The sequence below is a fragment of the Hypanus sabinus genome, chromosome 29 (genome assembly GCF_030144855.1).
Source record: "Hypanus sabinus isolate sHypSab1 chromosome 29, sHypSab1.hap1, whole genome shotgun sequence".
Lineage (NCBI taxonomy): Eukaryota > Metazoa > Chordata > Chondrichthyes > Myliobatiformes > Dasyatidae > Hypanus > Hypanus sabinus.
Window position 1 is genome coordinate 9,261,993 of NC_082734.1, and position 12,139 is coordinate 9,274,131.

The following is a 12,139-nucleotide window of genomic DNA, read 5'->3' on the forward strand; positions in this document are numbered from 1 at the left end:
CTCAGCAATCCATTCCTGGCTGGCTTCCTTTTCTCTTTTGTTTATCACTTCTTCTCCCCCCCCCCCCCTCCGCCTGTCACAGGCAGCGCATTGTGCTCAGGAGGCCTTAAACCGGTTGCCTTGGCAACACCCAATTTCCTCTCGGAGAGAGAGAGGGAGAGAGGGAGCGAGAAGTTGGCTCCAGGGCCTTCTCAGGGATATCAGCGCACAGTCACCATAAAACCAGCCATTGTTCCACCTTACACTGATACCAGAGGCAGCCTTTATCAAATGGAAATATCACTTACAGCCCACGTCCGCGAGGGAGAGTTCAGTGAGAGGGCTGCTGTCGCACGGACCAAGGCTGCCTCTTCTTCAGGGCTCATATGTGCTGATTTGTGCGTATGTTTTGATTTAACTGTTTGAGGAATAAAAGGGTGAAGAACAAGAGACTTGTATTTCCGACGAGCTATTTCTGGGGCAACACCTGAGCTGTTATCGTCCCTGCCAGTTGGAAATGGCGGAAGAGTTTGGGGTTCCTTTAGAAAAAAAACCCCATGAGTTGACCTGGTAGAGGTCTTTAAAAGGATTTTTAAAAAAGGTGTGTTATAATGAGTTCAAAGTTCAAAGTAATAAATTTGCTGTCACCAGATATGACCCTAAGATCCTTTTTCTTGCAGGCATTCACAGTAGAACAAAGCAATATGAGCGAATTATTGAAAAACACGGAGGCTGACAAGCCACTGATGTGCAAGAGAAGGCAAACTGAGAAAATACAAAAAAAAATTGATAAATAAATAAACACGTACATACAGAGAACATGAGTTATACAGTCCTTGGAAGTGAGTCTGCATGTTGTGTTGAGTGATCAGTTCGGTGTTGAGGTGGGTGAAGACAAGACAATACCAAAGTCAAAGTAAACTTTATTATTAAAGTACATATATGTCACCACATACAATCCTGAGATTAATTTTCTTGTGGGCATACTCTTCAAATCTAAAGAATAGTCAGTAGAACGGGATCAGTTGAAGATCGACCAGAACGCAGAAGACAACAAATTGTGCTACTGCGAATGAATAGCAATAAGTAACGAGAACATGAGATACAGTGAGATCATTAGTTGCAGGAACATTTCAGTACCATACAGTAAGTGACCGTACAATCGGTGTGGAGACGTTTCCATTGGTATGAAGAACTAGGCTCAGGGGCCATTGCCATAACATCTCCATTTTCAGGGTGATGGGTAATGCAAATGGAGAATGCTGCCCCCAGAGGCACTGGCAGAGGTGAACAGGAGAGATGGGTTAAAGAAGAAAAAAAAGAAGGCAATAGCTAATCTCCCACTCTTGCCTGATCTGTCACTCAATAACATCTCTGGTGATCTTTTTATAACAATATCCAAAAAGCCTTGATTCCCTTGTCCTGAGTTAAAGGAAGTGGTTGAACAGCCTAGGACTTTAATCCCTGGAGTGTAGGAGACTGAAAAGCAATCTTACAAAGCAAGGTGTTCCAACTTTTTTTATGGCATGGACCCCTACTATTAAACAAGGCTCCCCTGTTATAGAGGCTTGTAAAATCATAAAAGGTAGCTAACATAGGATATTTCAGCGCAGTGTGTGTGTAGGCCTCCGTTAGTCTCGATAGACCATGGATTTGCACCTTGGAAAGTTTCCAGGGCGCAGGCCTGGGCAGAGTTGTATGGAAGACCGGCAGTTGCCCCTGCTGCAAGTCTCCCCTCTCCACGCCACCGATGTTGTCCAAGGGAAGGGCATTAGGACTCATACAGCTTGGCACCGTTGTCGTCGCAGAGCAATGTGTGGTTAAGTGACTTGATCAAGGACACAACACGCTGCCTTCCTTAGCTGAGGCTCGAACCAGTGACCTTCAGATCACTAGACGAACACCTGAACCACTTGGCCACGTGCCAAAACAGTACAGATTCTGGTAAATCTTCCCGCTGCGATCTCTAAAGCTTCCACATGCTTCCTATAATGAGGCGACCAGAACTGAGCACAATATTCAAGGATCAGCTTTATTTATCCTATGTGTTTACATGCAATAGAAATTCACTGTGGTGTGTTGGTCTAAAATTTATAGAGCTGCAACACTATCTCATGGCTCTTGAACTCAATCCCCTGACAAATGAAAGGTGACATATCACATGCCTTCATAACAACCCTAACAACATGCACGGCAACTTTGAGGGGTCTGTGAACATGGGGACCCAAGATCCCTCCGTTCCTCCACACGGCTAAAATCCTGCCAGGGTGAATTCACCCAGTCCTTATTCCTGGGTTGGGGAATCAAGGACAAGAAGATTCTGGTGTAAGGTGAGAGGGGAAGAGATAAAATGGGAACCTCAGGGACAACCTTATTAAATAAAATGTGCAATGTGTGTGGAATGAGTGAATTAGTAGCACTTTACTAATAACGATCACCGTCGGAGGCAAGGCTAGGTGAGCGGAGGTGAAGGTAAGGCGTGGCAGAGGTTGGAACGAGGAATATCTGGGCTTAGTTGGAATGGTTGGATACTAGCTGAATTGTGGCGATGGGAATCAAGCACTGGAGCAGTCCGCGAGTGAGGAATGGCCAGATGCTTGGGCGACTAAAGTGCCAGGCCAGATTGAAAAGGTCATGGTGGTGGGACCAGAGGTGAGGGATGGACACTTGCTCAGCTCTGCACTTCACTGAGGCTGCGGCCGGCTGCCATTGCAATGATGCCTGGCTTTGCATCTGTGGCCCCGTGACGTTTACTCGACTCTGCGATGAACTGAGGCTGTGGCCTGCTTCAGTGATTCTTGGCATTCCGTCTTTCATAAAACTTCAGTTCTGAACGCTATTTGCTTACTTTTATTGCTTGCGTGATTTTTTTCCCTCTGCACATGAGGTGTTTGACGGGTTTTTTTACAAATAGTTTCTTTTGGGGTTACTTTGTTTTGTGGCTGCCTGCAAGGAGACGAATATCAAGATTGTATAACGTATACATACTTTTTAATAAATGTGCTTTGAACTTTGAGCTGCCAGAGGAAGACGTTGAGGCAGGTGCAATAAGAACTTTAAAAATTCATTTGGACGTGTACATGGATAGGAAAGGCTTAGAAGGGTATTTACCAAACACTGGCATGTTGGTTGGCATAGACCAGATGGGCCGAAGGGCCTGTTCCATGCTCTATCACTCTATGAAATCCATAACCACAGTCATTTACCTTTTCTCATCAGGATGCTCCAAAAATAACTATAGCCAATGGGGTGCCGTTGAAGTACAGTTAATTTAGGATAGAGAAAAGACAGTAGCCACTTTACACACAACAAGCTCTCTGATGAAATAACCTTGTTTTAGTGAGCCACTTGTGGGATGAATATCGGCTCCAGGATACAGGGAGATGTTCCTTGCCCTTCCTTGTAATATTGGTCCTTATTGTGCACGGAGAGGGCAGATGAGTCATTAGCCTCTTAGTTAACTGGTAGTAGTTGTGTGATCACTTGAGTCGAGTGTGATGTTCTCCGAAGGTCTGTGCGTGGCTTTGTGTAACATGGGGAGGCTGATGCACTGGCATTCTCCGCAATCTAGGTCCAGTGGTAGTAAAGTGACTAGGGACCCTTCTCTGCTGCAGCCTCCCTCCACCCTCAATGTCGTTGTGATCTGGCATCATCTGTTGCTATCTCCATTGAGATCTGGATTGGACCTCTCCTCGCCTGGAACCTCTTCCTTGACCTTACCGCCATGGGTGGCCCCATCAGGAGCTAAAGGCCGGATGGCTAAAGGCTGGACGCCATCGCTCACAAGCCCCTCCAACACGAGAAGCTGACAATCCTCGGAGTGGTCCATTAACTCTGCACTTCTAACAGTGCACTCGCCAATAACCAACAGACAGTGTAGTGTGCAGCTCTCTGGCTAATGCCCTGCATACAGTGCAGTACTGCCCTTTCCTTCAATGCACTGCTCCCTCAGTATTGACTCCCTGACAGTATAGAGGATCCACACTCTCCGTATTGACTCTGCAATTACTGCAGTGAGCCTGTAGTTCAGTGTGCAGCACGAACTTAGTTCCGTCCCTTCAATAGCCCAGCAGTCTCTCACTGCGGCCCCACAGCGCCTTTATCACAGGCCCTTCAACAGAGCAGCATTTCTTCAGTGGCCCACCTCAATAATGGAGCACCTTCCTCAACGCTGCCCTACAGAGAATTAAACACTTTCTCAAAATTGACCATAGGCAACATTCCCTCATCATTCCCCTCTGACAGTGTGACTCCCTCAGTACCGTCCCTCTGACAGTGAGACACTCCCTCAGCACTGTCCCTCTGACAGTGAGACACTCCCTCAGTACTGTCCCTCTGACAGTGAGACACTCCCTCAGCACTGTCCCTCTGACAGTGTGACACTCCCTCAGTACTGTCCCTCTGACGGTGCGACACTCCCTCAGTACCGTCCCTCTGACAGTGAGACACTCCCTCAGTACTGTACCTCTGACAGTGAGGCACTCCCTCAGTACTGTCCCTCTGACAGTGAGACACTCCCTCAGCACTGTCCCTCTGACAGTGTGACACTCCCTCAGTACTGTCCCTCTGACGGTGAGACACTCCCTCAGTACTGTCCCTCTGACAGTGCGACACTCCCTCAGTACTGTCCCTCTGACAGTGAGACACTCCCTCAGTACTGTCCCTCTGACAGTTTCCCTCAGTACTGTCCCTCTGATGGTGAGACACTCCCTCAGTACTGTCCCTCTGACAGTGAGACACTCCCTCAGCAGTCCCTCTGACAGTGTGACACTCCCTCAGTACTGTCCCTCTGATGGTGAGACACTTCCTCAGTACTGTCCCTCTGACAGTGAGACTCCCTCAGCACTGTCCCTCTGACAGTGTGACACTCCCTCAGTACTGTCCCTCTGACGGTGAGGCACTCCCTCAGTACCGTCCCTCTGACAGTGAGACACTCCCTCAGTACTGTCCCTCTGACAGTGCGACACTCCCTCAGTACTGTCCCTCTGACAGTGAGACACTCCCTCAGTACTGTCCCTCTGACAGTTTCCCTCAGTACTGTCCCTCTGATGGTGAGACACTCCCTCAGTACTGTCCCTCTGACTGTGAGACACTCCCTCAGTACTGTCCCTCTGACGGTGAGACACTCCCTCAGTACTGACCCTCTGACGGTGAGACACTCCCTCAGTACTGACCCTCTGACGGAGACACTCCCTCAGTACTGTCCCTCTGACTGTGAGACACTCCCTCAGTACTGTCCCTCTGACGGTGAGACACTCCCTCAGTACTGACCCTCTGACGGTTTCCCTCAGTACTGTCCCTCTGATGGTGAGACACTCCCTCAGTACTGTCCCTCTGACTGTGAGACACTCCCTCAGTACTGTCCCTCTGACTGTGAGACACTCCCTCAGTACTGACCCTCTGACGGTGTGGAACAGGACAATTTATAATGACTGATTTACTTACTAACCGGTACATCTTCAGGATTGTAGATAACATCGATATCAAAAGGCCTGTCTCTGATTCTCAGGAATGGATGGATCGCCCAGCAGAGGTGGTCTAACGATGTGTAAACAGGAACAGAAATCCTCTGCCTCTACAGATGCTGAATGACTGCTGAGTTCCTCCAATAATTTCTGGCTCCAGATTCCAGGTGTTTCCTGTGCCTCTATGTATAAATCAAAATCACTCATTTACATTCGATGGCCACTTAAGTAGGTACACCTGTGCACCTATCTAATCAGCCAATCAGGTGGCAGCAACTCAATGCATAGAAGCATGCAGACATGGTCAAGAGGTTCAGGTCAGACCCAACATCAGAATGGGGAACAAGTGCGACCTAAGTGACTTTGACTGTGGAATGATTGTTGGTGCCAGATGGGGTGGTCTGAGTGTCTCAGAAGCTGCTGATCTCCTGGGATTTTCACACACACAACAGTCTCTAGAGCAGGGTTACCAACCTGGCGTCCATGGAATTCTTGGTTAATTGTTTTGGTCCATGGCGTAAAAAGGTTGGGACCCCCCGCTCTAGAGTTTACACAGAATGGTGCACAAATCAAAGAACATCCAGTGAGCAAAAATGCCTTGTAAATGAGAGAGGTCAGAGGAGCAGGGCCAGACTGGTTCAAGCTGTAACCCAAACAACCACGTGTTACAACAGTGGTGTGCAGAAAAGCGTCATGTCAAACTCCGAAATGGATAGGCTACAGCATCAGAAGATCAGGAACGTGCAAGTCTGTGGCCACTTTATTCGGTACAAGGGCTACTGAATAAAGTGGGCACTGACTATATTATAGAATGGATACAGTACAGCTGAAAAGTAAGTTTAGACAGGCAAGGGATATCAGTTAACGAGGAACTTGTTTTATTGTAGAAGGTTAGAGGAAGGTGTGATGGGGGAAGGGTGGTGAAACCTCAAGATTGAGAAGAGGTAAATAGCAGGCGATTGTAACCCTCAGGCAGTGGAGTAGTAATGGAAGAATTCTCTTGGGCTCCACAATAATTCTGAGAGGTTGAATAAACACATTCTGGGAATAACTGCACGAGAGAAGGGGGAGCAAACCAGAATGAGCAGTTCTAAATTATAAAAGACATCATTTGTAAACAGAATAGAGAAACTGGGGTTGATTGAATAATTCTACTAAAGAGCTAGCAGAGTACACGGGTCAAAAAGATCTGTCCGCTGCTTTTAGATTCTCTGTTTACGAATATCGACTGTTAAGCAGTCTGAGGGGAATGGGTTTACATAGGCTGGGATGCGAAAGGAACTGGGAAGCCAAAACAGAGAGCGGATAATTTGGCTGTGCTGATAGAGGGCATGGAAATCAGGAGTGCTGGATTTGACGGGTGGGATAGTTACAGTGTGCAGCGATTAAACAGAGACTGGGATTGGATTTTAAATTATTTAAAGGGTGCAGCGGTTAAACGGAGAGTGGGATTAGATTGTGGAATATTTAAAGGATGTAGAGATTAAACAGAGCGTGGGATTAGATTCTGGGATATTTAAAGGGTGCAGCGATTAAATAGAGAGTGTGATTAAATTGTGGGATATTTAAAGGGTGCAGAGATTAAACGGAGAGTGGGATTAGATTGTGGGATATTAAAAGGGTGCAGCGATTAAACGGAGAGTGGGATTAGATTGTGGGATATTTAAAGGGTGCAGAGATTAAACGGAGAGTGGGATTAGATTGTGGGATATTTAAAGGGTGCAGCGATTAAACGGAGAGTGGAATTAGATTGTGGGATATTTAAAGGGTGCAGCGATTAAACAGAGAGTGGAATTAGATTGTGGGATATTTAAAGGGTGCAGCGATTAAACAGAGAGTGGGATTAGATTGTGGGATATTTAAAGGGTGCAGCGGTTAAACAGAGAAAGGGATTAGACTGTGTGATATTTAAAGGGTGCCGCGGTTAAACGGAGAGTGGGATTAGATTGTGGGATATTTAAAGGGTGCAGCGGTTAAACGGAGAGTGGGATTAGATTGTGGGATATTTAAAGGGTGCAGCAGTTAAACGGAGAGTGGGATTAGATTGTAGGATATTTAAAGGATGTAGAGATTAAACAGAGAGTGGGATTAGATTGTGGGATATTTAAAGGGTGCAGCAGTTAAACGGAGAGTGTGATTAGATTGTGGGATATTTAAAGGGTGCAGAGATTAAACGGAGAGTGGGATTAGATTGTGGGATATCTAAAGGGTGCAGCGGTTAAACGGAGAGTGGGATTAGATTGTGGGATATTTAAAGGGTGCAGCGGTTAAACGGAGAGTGGGATTAGATTGTGGGATATTTAAAGGGTGCAGAGATTAAATGGAGAGTGGGATTAGATTGTGGGATATTTAAAGGGTGCAGCGGTTAAATGGAGAGTGGGATTAGATTGTGGGATATTTAAAGGGTGCCGCGGTTAAACGGAGAGTGGGATTAGATTGTGGGATATTTAAAGGGTGCAGAGATTAAATGGAGAGTGGGATTAGATTGTGGGATATCTAAAGGGTGCAGCGGTTAAACGGAGAGTGGGATTAGATTGTGGGATATTTAAAGGGTGCAGCGGTTAAACGGAGAGTGGGATTAGATTGTGGGATATTTAAAGGGTGCAGAGATTAAACGGAGAGTGGGATTAGATTGTGGGATATCTAAAGGGTGCAGCGGTTAAACGGAGAGTGGGATTAGATTGTGGGATATTTAAAGGGTGCAGCGGTTAAACGGAGAGTGGGATTAGATTGTGGGATATTTAAAGGGTGCAGCGGTTAAACGGAGAGTGGGATTAGATTGTGGGATATTTAAAGGGTGCAGAGATTAAACGGAGAGTGGGATTAGATTGCCGGATATTTAAAGGATGTAGAGATTAAACAGAGAGTGGGATTAGATTGTGGGATATTTAAAGGGTGCAGCAGTTAAACGGAGAGTGGGATTAGATTGTGGGATATTTAAAGGGTGCAGAGATTAAACGGAGAGTGGGATTAGATTGTGGGATATCTAAAGGGTGCAGCGGTTAAACGGAGAGTGGGATTAGATTGTGGGATATTTAAAGGGTGCAGCGGTTAAACGGAGAGTGGGATTAGATTGTGGGATATTTAAAGGGTGCAGCGGTTAAACGGAGAGTGGGATTAGATTGTGGGATATTTAAAGGGTGCAGAGATTAAACGGAGAGTGGGATTAGATTGCCGGATATTTAAAGGGTGCAGAGATTAAACGGAGAGTGGGATTAGATTGTGGGATATTTAAAGGGTGCCGCGGTTAAACGGAGAGTGGGATTAGATTGTGGGATATTTAAAGGGTGCAGCGGTTAAACGGAGAGTGGAATTAGATTGTGGGATATTTAAAGGATGTAGAGATTAAACAGAGAGTGGGATTAGATTGTGGGATATTTAAAGGGTGCAGCGGTTAAACAGAGAGTGGGATTAGATTGTGGGATATTTAAAGGGTGCAGAGATTAAACGGAGAGTGGGATTAGATTGTGGGATATCTAAAGGGTGCAGCGGTTAAACGGAGAGTGGGATTAGATTGTGGGATATTTAAAGGGTGCAGCGGTTAAACGGAGAGTGGGATTAGATTGTGGGATATTTAAAGGGTGCCGCGGTTAAACGGAGAGTGGGATTAGATTGTGGGATATTTAAAGGGTGCAGAGATTAAACGGAGAGTGGGATTAGATTGTGGGATATTTAAAGGGTGCAGAGATTAAACAGAGAGTGGGATTAGATTGTGGGATATTTAAAGGGTGCCGCGGTTAAACAGAGAGTGGAATTAGATTGTGGGATATTTAAAGGATGTAGAGATTAAACAGAGAGTGGGATTAGATTGTGGGATATTTAAAGGGTGCAGTGGTTAAACAGAGAGTGGGATTAGATTGTGGGATATTTAAAGGGTGCAGAGATTAAACGGAGAGTGGGATTAGATTGTGGGATATCTAAAGGGTGCAGCAGTTAAACGGAGAGTGGGATTAGATTGTGGGATATTTAAAGGGTGCCGCGGTTAAACGGAGAGTGGGATTAGATTGTGGGATATTTAAAGGGTGCAGAGATTAAACGGAGAGTGGGATTAGATTGTGGGATATCTAAAGGGTGCAGCGGTTAAACGGAGAGTGGGATTAGATTGTGGGATATTTAAAGGGTGCAGAGATTAAACGGAGAGTGGGATTAGATTGTAGGATATTTAAAGGGTGCAGAGATTAAACGGAGAGTGGGATTAGATTGTGGGATATTTAAAGGGTGCCGCGGTTAAACGGAGAGTGGGATTAGATTGTGGGATATTTAAAGGGTGCAGCAGTTAAACGGAGAGTGGAATTAGATTGTGGGATATTTAAAGGGTGCAGCGGTTAAACGGAGAGTGGGATTAGATTGTGGGATATTTAAAGGATGTAGAGATTAAACAGAGAGTGGGATTAGATTGTGGGATATTTAAAGGGTGCAGTGGTTAAACGGAGAGTGTGATTAGATTGTGGGATATCTAAAGGGTGCAGCGGTTAAACGGAGAGTGGGATTAGATTGTGGGATATTTAAAGGGTGCAGCGGTTAAACGGAGAGTGGGATTAGATTGTAGGATATTTAAAGGGTGCAGCGATTAAACGGAGAGTGGGATCAGATTGTGGGATATTTAAAGGAAGCAGTTAATAAGGTGAGTATGCTATTCGACCCAGACTCTAGTGTGGAAATTTATATTGGCACAGAGTCAATGTCCTGAGTTTTAGACCGGCCTGCAATTTGTTAAAATTACTTTGAAATGAATGGTCCTTTTATTAAAATTACCTTTATTGAGAATGTATTTGCACAAATAACTGTAGGGTTCACACTAATGAAGTACAAGCAGGGAATAGCAGGCCAGCAGGGCACAGTGGGTGCAGGGATGCACTAATGGTGCGTTCTGGCACACGGGTCTGATGAAGTTTGCAGGCAGCAAAGCAACACTGGTGCACAGTGATCATCAAAACAGTGCAGTGGTTCTCAGTAACGCAACAAGATCATCTCCTTGCGCTTTCTGTTCTGGCGGCACCTTCACTTGTCCACATGGCGAAACGTATGTAATGCCCTGGTTCACGCTTTCTCTGTTCTCAGTGTGAGCTGCCGGTTTGGGCTCCTGTTGAAGATAAGAGGGAGGAGGAATGGGTGCATCCAATGAGGAGGAGCGGATTCAGGGGAGGTTTCTCTGTTGGGGGACAACAAGGTTGGGCTTGGGACCTTTGAGAGGGGAGAAGGTGACCCGGAGTGGGACCAGGATTCGGTGTGAAGCCCAGGGAGATCGAAGGGGGATCAGCGAAGAGGAAATCGCAAGCTCCAACTTGTGCACATTACACTGTTTCATTTTAAATGGGCCCTTCTCCTTTGTCGGCTTTTTCTTTACTGATCCTTTAGTCAAATTAAGAATGATAAAGCAGAATCTTTTAACTGTATGGGGTGTACTGTCTGTTATTCCGCGGTACGTATTTGTGACAGGGTAACAAATCACACAGCATCCACACAAACGGGGGATTTGGGGGGCTTTCATCTCAATCTCCCCCGTTTGGCGGGGCCCGAGATTCTCTCGACTTACGCAGCCGACGGAACCAGAGTGTCTTATACACTCCTGTGGCTTTGTCTCTCAGGCTGCCTACAATCACTGAACATTTACTTTTTGTTGAAATTTACACTGTATTTATCTACTGGTGGCAGAATATGAAATTTTGCACCTATTGACTTCTGGTGTGTCAGTGACTACTCTGATCCCTTGGGCCGCGTTCTATCCGTTATCTCAACAGAAGGCAAATTAAGGCAAAATAAATAAGTCCAGGAAAATACATTAACGATCCAATGACCCTATTTCTGCAAGAGCTGTTCATCATCAACAACTATTTGCTTTCTTATCATAATTACGTTTCCATAAGTTTGTTATAGCCGGGGGAGGTGGTGGGGATAAGCTTCCTCTACCTATTAAATGCTCCCAGTCACGCGCATTTCAAATAGCCTCTGACAACCGAGTCCAGCTCCCGGCCTTCACAAGTGGTTTAGCTACTAAACCCGGCGGAACCGTTTCAACTGACGGGAGAAAGGGCAAAGGCGGGTTACCGGTGCCATAAAGCCAGTCACTCTGGGGCTTATCAGCCGAGGTCGGCAGCTCACCGAGGAGAAGGAGACTTCCACTGTCTTGCGGTGATACCCACTCGTGGGGAAGGCTTCGGGAGTAAACCCCGAGGGAAAAATCGGGAGCTGGAGCCCCCAAAGCAGTTCTACTTGGAGTTCAACGCTGACTGGCAACTCCTGGGACGCTGCTTGGCAACAAACTGTATCGGCCTCTGCCATTCCTTGAGGTTTATCGGACGCGTGGAGAGAGAGAACTTGCTCTCTCGTACTGCTCAGGTATCTGGACGGCTTGGTCACAACATCCACGGTTCACCTTGACTGACAGAGTCCTCACTCACTCATAGTGACATTCCCCCTAGACTCTCCTCCAATCACCTTCAAATTAGGTGCAAGGTCCAGAAGAAGGGCCTCGGCTCATTTGCTCGTTTCCATGGAAACTGCCTGACCTGTTGAGTTCCTCCAGCAGTTTGTGTGTGTTACCTTAAAATAAGGCCCACTTGTATTAGCCATTTCTGCCCCAGGTAAAAGTCTCTGGCTATCCCCCTCATCTATGCCTCTTATCATCTTGTACACCCTCAACAAATCTCTTCTCACCCTCCTTTGCTCCAAAGAGAAAAGTCCAAGCTTGCTCA

General features: G+C 46.2%; 1 long non-coding RNA gene across 1 annotated transcript; it reads right to left on the reverse strand.

Annotated features, from left to right (window-relative positions):
• Nucleotides 1-1,940: 1,940 nt before the first annotated feature.
• LOC132382956 (uncharacterized) lies at nt 1,941-11,854 on the reverse strand. The gene is made up of 4 exons (XR_009508510.1): nt 11,547-11,854; nt 10,200-10,527; nt 5,429-5,626; nt 1,941-4,155 (listed from the first exon to the last, which is right to left on the reverse strand). It is a non-coding gene; the product is annotated as an uncharacterized LOC132382956 (long non-coding RNA).
• Between the last annotated feature and the right edge of the window lie 285 nt (nt 11,855-12,139).